At 62.2% G+C, this 12,044-nt stretch overlaps 1 long non-coding RNA gene across 1 annotated transcript; it reads left to right on the forward strand.

The window, feature by feature from the left end:
- The first annotated feature begins 297 nt into the window (after positions 1-297).
- LOC142478288 (uncharacterized) lies at positions 298-11,593 on the forward strand. The gene is made up of 4 exons (XR_012793047.1): positions 298-427; positions 738-828; positions 9,092-9,163; positions 10,559-11,593. It is a non-coding gene; the product is annotated as an uncharacterized LOC142478288 (long non-coding RNA).
- The last annotated feature ends 451 nt before the right edge of the window (positions 11,594-12,044 follow it).

The following is a 12,044-nucleotide window of genomic DNA, read 5'->3' on the forward strand; positions in this document are numbered from 1 at the left end:
TGCTCTGTATAAGCCCGCGTACCTCTAGGACACTGCACTCGGACACGTGCTCTGTATAAGCCCGCGTACCTCTAGGACACTGCACTCGGACACGTGCTCTGTATAAGCCCGCGTACCTCTAGGACACTGCACTCGGACACATGCTCTGTATAAGCCCGTGTACCTCTAGGACACTGCACTCGGACACATGCTCTGTATAAGCCCGTGTACCTCTAGGACACTGCACGGCGGACACATGCTCTGTATAAGCCCGTGTACCTCTAGGACACTGCACTCGGACACATGCTCTGTATAAGCCCGCGTACCTCTAGGACACTGCACTCGGACACGTGCTCTGTATAAGCCCGCGTACCTCTAGGACTCAGTTGTTTCTTTTCCTCACAGGCTGGAATCAGACGCGGCTAATCTGTTGTCCAAACTACTGCAGGTAATGTCCCCCCGGGGTCAGGTGGAGGTCATATGGGGTCAAACAGAGTTCAGATAGGGTCACAGGTGGAGGTAGGGACAGGCAATAGTCACATAGGGTCAATGTAAGAGGCAGCGGTAATATGGGGTCAGGCAGGGGTCACAGGTCGATGCAGGGTCAGACAGAGCATAAGGTTTCAAACAAAGGTCACAAATGGAGGTCGGGTCAGAAAAAGCTCATGCAAAGTCACAGGCGGAGGTTGCATAAGGTCCAAGTCATATGGGGTCAAAAGTATTTGCAGGTCACCTCAGGTCACTTGTCCCTGTCACAGCTGGTGGGGAGGAGGCGGATCTCCGCAGAGGAGGCAATGAGGCACCTGTACTTCCAGGCACTGGGGGACCGGATCCACACCCTGTCCGACAGTAAGTGCCACCTCGCACACTCCTCCCCTGCGCACACCTCGCACACTCCTCCCCTGCGCACACCTCGCACACTCCTCCCCTGCGCACACCTCGCACACTCCTCCCCTGCGCACACCTCGCACACTCCTCCCCTGCGCACACCTCGCACACTCCTCCCCTGCGCACACCTCGCACACTCCTCCCCTGCGCACACCTCGCACAATCCTCCCCTGGGCACACCTCGCACACTCCTCCCCTGCGCACACCTCGCACACTCCTCCCCTGCGCACACCTCGCACACTCCTCCCCTGCGCACACCTCGCACACTCCTCCCCTGCGCACACCTCGCACACTCCTCCCCTGCGCACACCTCGCACACTCCTCCCCTGCGCACACCTCGCACACTCCTCCCCTGCGCACACCTCGCACACTCCTCCCCTGCGCACACCTCGCACACTCCTCCCCTGCGCACACCTCGCACAATCCTCCCCTGGGCACACCTCGCACACTCCTCCCCTGCGCACACCTCGCACACTCCTCCCCTGCGCACACCTCGCACACTCCTCCCCTGCGCACACCTCGCACACTCCTCCCCTGCGCACACCTCGCACACTCCTCCCCTGCGCACACCTCGCACAATCCTCCCCTGCGCACACCTCGCACACTCCTCCCCTGCCCACACCTCGCACACTCCTCCCCTGCCCACACCTCGCACACTCCTCCCCTGCGCACACCTCGCACACTCCTCCCCTGCGCACATCTCGTACACTCCTTCCCTGCGCACACCTCGCACACTCCTCCCCTGCACACACCTCGCACACTCCTCCCCTGCGCACACCTCGCACACTCCTCCCCTGCGCACACCTCGCACACTCCTCCCCTGCGCACATCTCGCACACTCCTTCCCTGCGCACACCTCGCACACTCCTCCCCTGCGCACACCTCGCACACTCCTCCCCTGCGCACACCTCGCACACTCCTCCCCTGCGCACACCTCGCACACTCCTCCCCTGCGCACACCTCGCACACTTCTCCCCTGCGCACACCTCGCACACTCCTCCCCTGCGCACACCTCGCACACTCCTCCCCTGCGCACACCTCGCACACTCCTCCCCTGCGCACACCTCGCACACTCCTCCCCTGCGCACACCTCGCACACTCCTCCCCTGCGCACATCTCGCACACTCCTTCCCTGCGCACACCTCGCACACTCCTCCCCTGCGCACACCTCGCACACTCCTCCCCTGCGCACACCTCGCACACTTCTCCCCTGCGCACACCTCGCACACTCCTCCCCTGCGCACACCTCGCACACTCCTCCCCTGCGCACACCTCGCACACTCCTCCCCTGCGCACACCCATCACACTCCTCCCCTGCGCACACCTCGCACACTCCTCCCCTGCGCACACCTCGCACACTCCTCCCCTTCGCACACTCCTCCCCTGCGCACACGTCGCACACTCCTCCCCTGCGCACACCTCGCACACTCTTCCCCTGCGCACACCTCGCACACTCCTCCCCTGCACACACCCATCACACTCCTCCCCTGCGCACACCTCGCACACTCCTTCCCTGCGCACACCTCGCACACTCCATCCCTGCGCACACCTCGCACACTCCTCCCCTGCGCAAACCTCGCACTCCTCCCCTGCGCACACCTCGCACACTCCTCTCCTGCGCACACCTCGCACACTCCTCCCCTGCGCACACCCATCACACTCCTCCCCTGCGCACACCTCGCACACTCCTCCCCTGCGCACACCTCGCACACTCCTCCCCTGCGCACACCTCGCACACTCCTCCCCTGCGCACACCTCACACACTCCTCCCCTGCGCACACCTCGCACACTCCTCCCCTGTGCACACCTCGCACACTCCTCCCCTGCACACACCCATCACACTCCTCCCTGCGCACACCTCGCACACTTCTCCCCTGCGCACACCTCGCACACTTCTCCCCTGCGCACACCTCGCACACTTCTCCCCTGCGCACACCTCGCACACTCCTTCCCTGCACACACCTCGCACACTCCTCCCCTGCGCACACCTCGCACACTCCTCCCCTGCGCACACCTCGCACTCCTCCCCTGCGCACACCTCGCACACTCCTCCCCTGCGCACAACTCGCACACTCCTCCCCTGCGCACACCTCGCACAGTCCTCCCCTGCGCACACCCATCACACTCCTCCCCTGTGCACACCTCGCACACTCCTCCCCTGCGCACACTCCTCCCCTGCGCACACCTCGCACACTCCTCGCCTGCGCACACCTCGCACACTCCTCCCCTGCGCACACCTCGCACACTCCTCCCCTGCGCACACCTCGCACACTCCTCCCCTGCGCACACCTCGCACACTCCTCCCCTGCGCACACCTCGCACACTCCTCCCCTGCGCACACCTCGCACTCCTCCCCTGAGCACACCTCGCACACTCCTCCCCTGCGCACACCTCGCACACTCCTCCCCTGCGCACACCCATCACACTCCTCCCCTGCGCACACCCATCACACTCCTCCCCTGCGCACACCTCGCACTCCTCCCCTGCGCACACCTCACACTCCTCCCCTGCGCACACCTCACACTTCTCCCCTGCGCACACCTCGCACACTCCTCCCCTGCGCACACCTCGCACACTCCTCCCCTGCGCACACCCAGCACACTCCTCCCCTGCGCACACCTCGCACACTCCTCCCCTGCGCACACCTCGCACACTCCTCTCCTGCGCACACCCAGCACACTCCTCCCTTGCGCACACCCAGCACACTCCTCCCCTGTGCACATCTCGCACACTCCTCCTCTGCGCACACCTCGCACACTCCTCCCCTGCGCACACCTCGCACACTCCTCCCCTGCGTACATCTCGCACACTCCTCCTCTGCGCACACCTCGCACACTCCTCCCCTGCGCACACCTCACACACTCCTCCTCTGCGCACACCTCGCACACTCCTCCCCTGCGCACACCTCGCACACTCCTCCCCTGCGCAAACCTTGCACACTCCTCCCCTGCGCACACCTCGCACACTCCTCCCCTGCGCACACCTCGCACTCCTCCCCTGCGCACACCTCGCACACTCCTCCCCTGCGCACACCTTGCACACTCCTCCCCTGCGCACATCCATCACACTCCTCCCCTGCGCACACCCATCACACTCCTCCCCTGCGCACACCCATCACACTCCTCCCCTGTGCACACCTCGCACTCCTCCCTTGCGCACACCTCACACTTCTCCCCTGCGCACACCTCGCACACTCCTCCCCTGCGCACACCTCGCACACTCCTCCCCTGCGCACACCTCGCACACTCCTCCCCTGCGCACACCAGCACACTCCTCCCCTGCGCACACCTCGCACACTCCTCCCCTGCGCACACCTCGCACACTCCTCTCCTGCGCACACCCAGCACACTCCTCCCTTGCGCACACCCAGCACACTCCTCCCTTGCGCACACCCAGCACACTCCTCCCTTGCGCACACTTCGCACACTCCTCCCCTGCGCACACCTCGCACACTCCTCCCCTGCGCACACCCATCACACTCCTCCCCTGCGCACACCTCGCACACTCCTCCCCTGCGCACATCTCGCACACTCCTCCTCTGCGCACACCTCGCACACTCCTCCCCTGCGCACACCTCGCACACTGCTCCCCTGCGCACATCTCGTACACTCCTCCTCTGCGCACACCTCGCACACTCCTCCCCTGCGCACACCTCGCACACTCCTCCTCTGTGCACACCTCGCACACTCCTCCCCTGCGCACACCTCGCACATTCCTCCCCTGCGCACACCTCGCACATTCCTCCCCTGCGCACACCTCGCACACTCCTCTGCGCACACCTCGCACACTCCTCCCCTGCGCACACCTCGCACACTCCTCCTCTGCGCACACCTCGCACACTCCTCCCCTGCGCACACCTCGCACACTCCTCCCCTGCGCACACCTCGCACACTCCTCCCCTGCGCACACCTAGCACACTCCTCCCCTGCGCACACCTCGCACACTCCTCCCCTGCGCACACCTCGCACACTCCTCCCCTGCGCACACCTCGCACACTCCTCCCCTGCGCACACCTCGCACACTCCTCCCCTGCGCACACCTCGCACACTCCTCCCCTGCGCACACTCATCACACTCCTCCCCTGCGCACACCTCACACACTCCTCCCCTGCGCACATCTCGCACACTCCTTCCCTGCGCACACCTCGCACACTCCTCCCCTGCGCACACCTCGCACACTCCTCCCCTGCGCACACCTCGCACACTCCTCCCCTGCGCACACCTCGCACACTTCTCCCCTGCGCACACCTCGCACACTCCTCCCCTGCGCACACCTCGCACACTCCTCCCCTGCGCACACCTCGCACACTCCTCCCCTGCGCACACCTCGCACACTCCTCCCCTGCGCACACCTCGCACACTCCTCCCCTGCGCACATCTCGCACACTCCTTCCCTGCGCACACCTCGCACACTCCTCCCCTGCGCACACCTCGCACACTCCTCCCCTGCGCACACCTCGCACACTTCTCCCCTGCGCACACCTCGCACACTCCTCCCCTGCGCACACCTTGCACACTCCTCCCCTGCGCACACCTCGCACACTCCTCCCCTGCGCACACCCATCACACTCCTCCCCTGCGCACACCTCGCACACTCCTCCCCTGCGCACACCTCGCACACTCCTCCCCTTCGCACACTCCTCCCCTGCGCACACGTCGCACACTCCTCCCCTGCGCACACCTCGCACACTCTTCCCCTGCGCACACCTCGCACACTCCTCCCCTGCACACACCCATCACACTCCTCCCCTGCGCACACCTCGCACACTCCTTCCCTGCGCACACCTCGCACACTCCATCCCTGCGCACACCTCGCACACTCCTCCCCTGCGCAAACCTCGCACTCCTCCCCTGCGCACACCTCGCACACTCCTCTCCTGCGCACACCTCGCACACTCCTCCCCTGCGCACACCCATCACACTCCTCCCCTGCGCACACCTCGCACACTCCTCCCCTGCGCACACTCCTCCCCTGCGCACACCTCGCACACTCCTCCCCTGCGCACACCTCGCACACTCCTCCCCTGCGCACACCTCACACACTCCTCCCCTGCGCACACCTCGCACACTCCTCCCCTGTGCACACCTCGCACACTCCTCCCCTGCACACACCCATCACACTCCTCCCTGCGCACACCTCGCACACTTCTCCCCTGCGCACACCTCGCACACTTCTCCCCTGCGCACACCTCGCACACTTCTCCCCTGCGCACACCTCGCACACTCCTTCCCTGCACACACCTCGCACACTCCTCCCCTGCGCACACCTCGCACACTCCTCCCCTGCGCACACCTCGCACTCCTCCCCTGCGCACACCTCGCACACTCCTCCCCTGCGCACAACTCGCACACTCCTCCCCTGCGCACACCTCGCACAGTCCTCCCCTGCGCACACCCATCACACTCCTCCCCTGTGCACACCTCGCACACTCCTCCCCTGCGCACACTCCTCCCCTGCGCACACCTCGCACACTCCTCGCCTGCGCACACCTCGCACACTCCTCCCCTGCGCACACCTCGCACACTCCTCCCCTGCGCACACCTCGCACACTCCTCCCCTGCGCACACCTCGCACACTCCTCCCCTGCGCACACCTCGCACACTCCTCCCCTGCGCACACCTCGCACTCCTCCCCTGAGCACACCTCGCACACTCCTCCCCTGCGCACACCTCGCACACTCCTCCCCTGCGCACACCCATCACACTCCTCCCCTGCGCACACCCATCACACTCCTCCCCTGCGCACACCTCGCACTCCTCCCCTGCGCACACCTCACACTCCTCCCCTGCGCACACCTCACACTTCTCCCCTGCGCACACCTCGCACACTCCTCCCCTGCGCACACCTCGCACACTCCTCCCCTGCGCACACCCAGCACACTCCTCCCCTGCGCACACCTCGCACACTCCTCCCCTGCGCACACCTCGCACACTCCTCTCCTGCGCACACCCAGCACACTCCTCCCTTGCGCACACCCAGCACACTCCTCCCCTGTGCACATCTCGCACACTCCTCCTCTGCGCACACCTCGCACACTCCTCCCCTGCGCACACCTCGCACACTCCTCCCCTGCGTACATCTCGCACACTCCTCCTCTGCGCACACCTCGCACACTCCTCCCCTGCGCACACCTCACACACTCCTCCTCTGCGCACACCTCGCACACTCCTCCCCTGCGCACACCTCGCACACTCCTCCCCTGCGCAAACCTTGCACACTCCTCCCCTGCGCACACCTCGCACACTCCTCCCCTGCGCACACCTCGCACTCCTCCCCTGCGCACACCTCGCACACTCCTCCCCTGCGCACACCTTGCACACTCCTCCCCTGCGCACATCCATCACACTCCTCCCCTGCGCACACCCATCACACTCCTCCCCTGCGCACACCCATCACACTCCTCCCCTGTGCACACCTCGCACTCCTCCCTTGCGCACACCTCACACTTCTCCCCTGCGCACACCTCGCACACTCCTCCCCTGCGCACACCTCGCACACTCCTCCCCTGCGCACACCTCGCACACTCCTCCCCTGCGCACACCAGCACACTCCTCCCCTGCGCACACCTCGCACACTCCTCCCCTGCGCACACCTCGCACACTCCTCTCCTGCGCACACCCAGCACACTCCTCCCTTGCGCACACCCAGCACACTCCTCCCTTGCGCACACCCAGCACACTCCTCCCTTGCGCACACCTCGCACACTCCTCCCCTGCGCACACCTCGCACACTCCTCCCCTGCGCACACCCATCACACTCCTCCCCTGCGCACACCTCGCACACTCCTCCCCTGCGCACATCTCGCACACTCCTCCTCTGCGCACACCTCGCACACTCCTCCCCTGCGCACACCTCGCACACTGCTCCCCTGCGCACATCTCGTACACTCCTCCTCTGCGCACACCTCGCACACTCCTCCCCTGCGCACACCTCGCACACTCCTCCTCTGTGCACACCTCGCACACTCCTCCCCTGCGCACACCTCGCACATTCCTCCCCTGCGCACACCTCGCACATTCCTCCCCTGCGCACACCTCGCACACTCCTCTGCGCACACCTCGCACACTCCTCCCCTGCGCACACCTCGCACACTCCTCCTCTGCGCACACCTCGCACACTCCTCCCCTGCGCACACCTCGCACACTCCTCCCCTGCGCACACCTCGCACACTCCTCCCCTGCGCACACCTAGCACACTCCTCCCCTGCGCACACCTCGCACACTCCTCCCCTGCGCACACCTCGCACACTCCTCCCCTGCGCACACCTCGCACACTCCTCCCCTGCGCACACCTCGCACACTCCTCCCCTGCGCACACCTCGCACACTCCTCCCCTGCGCACACTCATCACACTCCTCCCCTGCGCACACCTCACACACTCCTCCCCTGCGCACATCTCGCACACTCCTTCCCTGCGCACACCTCGCACACTCCTCCCCTGCGCACACCTCGCACACTCCTCCCCTGCGCACACCTCGCACACTCCTCCCCTGCGCACACCTCGCACACTCCTCCCCTGCGCACACCTCGCACACTCCTCCCCTGCGCACACCTCGCACACTCCTCCCCTGCGCACACCTCGCACACTCCTCCCCTGCGCACACCTCGCACACTCCTCCCCTGCGCACATCTCGCACACTCCTCCTCTGCGCACACCTCGCACACTCCTCCCCTGCGCACACCTCGCACACTCCTCCTCTGTGCACACCCCGCACACTCCTCCCCTGCGCACATCTCGCACTCCTCCTCTGCGCACACCTCGCACACTCCTCCCCTGCGCACACCTCGCACACTCCTCCTCTGTGCACACCTCGCACACTCCTCCCCTGCGCACACCTCGCACACTCCTCCTCTGTGCACACCCCGCACACTCCTCCCCTGCGCACATCTCGCACTCCTCCTCTGCGCACACCTCGCACACTCCTCCCCTGCGCACACCTCGCACACTCCTCCTCTGTGCACACCTCGCACACTCCTCCCCTGCGCACACCTCGCACACTCCTCCCCTGCGCACATCTCGCAAACTCCTCCTCTGCGCACACCTCGCACACTCCTCCCCTGCGCACACCTCGCACACTCCTCCTCTGTGCACACCTCGCACACTCCTCCCCTGCGCACACCTCGCACACTCCTTCCCTGTGCACACCTCGCACACTCCTCCCTATGTGAGCTCTTCCCATCTGTGCTGAGCAAAGGCATCTTCCTGTCTCTTCTTTGTTTTCCAGCCACCTCCATCTTTGTTCTGAAAGAGATCGGTCTGGAGGCAGAGAGCGGGCACAGGACGATCCCCGAGCCAGGTGACACCCCAAATGTACCCTACTCTGAGCCAGGTGACACCCCAAATGTACCCTACTCTGAGCCAGGTGACACCCCAAATGTACCCTACTCTGAGCCAGGTGACACCCCAAATGTACCCTACTCTGAGCCAGGTGACACCCCAAATGTACCCTACTCTGAGCCAGGTGACACCCCAAATGTACCCTACTCTGAGCCAGGTGACACCCCAAATGTACCCTACTCTGAGCCAGGTGACACCCCAAATGTACCCTACTCTGAGCCGGGTGACACTGCCTCCCCCCAATGTACCCTACTCTGAGCCGGGAGACAACCCAAATGTACCCTACTCTGAGCCGGACGACACCCCATATGTACCCTACTCTGAGCCGGGCGACACCCCAAATGTACCCTACTCTGAGGCAGGTGACACCCCAAATGTACCCTACTCTGAGCCAGGTGACACCCCAAATGTACCCTACTCTGAGCCGGACGACACCCCAAATGTACCCTACTCTGAGCCAGGTGACACCCCAAATGTACCCTACTCTGAGCCGGACGACACCCCAAATGTACCCTACTCTGAGCCAGGTGACACCCCAAATGTACCCTACTCTGAGTCAGGTGACACCCCCCATGTCCCTTACTGTGAGCTGGATGACACCTCCCCCTGCCCCACATGCCCCCTACTCTGAGCCGGATGACACAGCACCCCCGCTCCCCCCCCCCCCTTGTACCTTACTGAGCCAGGTGACGGTTCATTAGGCCGCACTGTGTCTATCGGTGGTGTACGTTGCCTCACTGCTTATTAAACATGCCGCTTTTGTCTGAGCATCGGGCAATCTGACACCCGGTCACTGGGTTCAATCATTCTCCATGTTATTTGATAGTTTTTTGGTATTTTATGGCTCGGGTTTGGGCTCCATAAACCAGCTCCCGGCACACGCAGTCGGCACACGCAGTCGGCACACGCAGTCGGCACACGCAGTCGGCACACGCAGTCGGCACACGCAGTCGGCACACGCAGTCCTTTGTATCGCATGCCTCATGTTCAGGATCTCCAGACACTTACAGCAGCAAATGACCGATGGTTAGGAGTCTTTAGGCCGTTTGTGGGATGGGTTGGTCAATCCTCTGCTCCTCTGCACCAGGATCCCTCCTCATTTGCGTGAAGCTCTCTGTCTTTTGTAGATTTTAAATTAATGTCTAAATGTTTTTAATGTCACATCCTGCAAGGAATCTGTGAAACTGACTGCAATCTCCAGCCTCGCTTTGTATCGCCGCAGCGTCTGGAGCCGGTCCCGCCCTGTGCGCTGTGGGAGGTGCAGCGAGACACATCTGGCCCTGTTGTGAGCAGATAGCATGAGACCTTGTGTGAGATTGGGGACTTTAGATCTTTATTCTTCTTTCTCCTGCAGTTAATGGACAGTCTCGCCGACTCAGCCTCGTCCTCTGAGAAATACTTTGAGCTCTATCTTCAGTGAGATCCTGATGACCAGAAGATCGGTGCCTGGACAGAGCTTTACAGACAGCTCTGTGCCCGATGGCCAAGTGAACGTGGATATCAGGCGGTGCCAGCATGTGGCACCTGCAATTCCAGTATTAGCTCTACCCTGCCGTGCGGTCACAGTGCACACTGCGCTGCTGCTGCCGTCCCTCTGGCAGCCCCTAATAGGACTCTGTCCTTTCCTTGCTCGTGTCCCTGTTTTCTCTCGACCACACCCTCGGTCACAGAAGTTTTTTTTTGTCAACTTCCTCTGCGGGCCTCTCTCTGTGACAGTGTGCGGGCCCCTCTGTCTAAGCTGCTCTCATTGTCAGTGTGCAGGGTCTGAGCATGAGAAGTTTAAACTTCCACAGTGATCCTGGATGTTCCCAGTATTAATCAAACTAGAGGGAAGCCAACGACCTGAACTCAGCAGACCTTTTGGTTGCTACTGGCAGGGATGTGATGCTCTGCAGGTCTCTGGCAGGGGAGGGGTTAATCACCATACTAAACTCATGAGTAATTTGGCTCCAGCCAGTTGAGTTGCACACGGGGAAGGCTTATAACCCCCAGCCGACTCCTGCGGGGTAAAGTTGCTACTCTCTTATCCCACTGTACGCACTGGTGAATAGATGTGGGAGGGGGTGTCACACATGTGCCCAAGTCAGAGGTGAAAGGTCACTTTGCATTTCCTAGATACAAGACTGTGCCTGGGCCAAAGCGTGCCGTATTGGATGTGAACAAGTAGCGATGCGCTGCAGGGGAAGATGTGCTGCAGGGACCAGGTAGGAGAGTAGCTGTACAGACGTCTGGCTGTAGCCTTTAACCCTGCTCAGGCCTCAATTCAAGGCACGTTATGGCTGCACTGACTTCCCTATACGACCTATACAATGTCGCCTTTCAGCCAGGAACAGACCCCTCACCCTGCTGCATATCAATGTATGAACAAATATTAAATGTTTGGAAACCACACGCAGGCTTTGGTGAATGTGTTGGGAGAGGGTGCATGTCTGGGTCATGTCAGACGGTTCCCCGTACACAATTTACATATGTTTGCATAACGTCCAGATGCAGCGTGTGAAATGTAATATAAAAGTATACATTTAATAAGGAAAATACCACACGCTCAAGGAATAAGCATTGAGTTTTACTCCCTGTACAACTGCCATTTAGTAGATTCTATTTTATTTATCACAGAATTATTTTATTTTTCAAAAGGACTTTATTCACAAATATGGGACAGCGGTGGGAACGAAATTTGCCCCATCTTATGCAAATGTATACATGGGCCTGTGGGAGGTTTAAATACACATGGCACAATAACCCCCGAGAAACTGTTGGACACGATTCATAGATGATACTTTTTATCTGGAAGGGGCCAAGAGATCTATTATATGTATTTTGAACTTCTATTAACAATG

This window comes from Ascaphus truei, unplaced genomic scaffold (assembly GCF_040206685.1).
Source record: "Ascaphus truei isolate aAscTru1 unplaced genomic scaffold, aAscTru1.hap1 HAP1_SCAFFOLD_236, whole genome shotgun sequence".
Classification (NCBI taxonomy): Eukaryota; Metazoa; Chordata; class Amphibia; order Anura; family Ascaphidae; genus Ascaphus; species Ascaphus truei.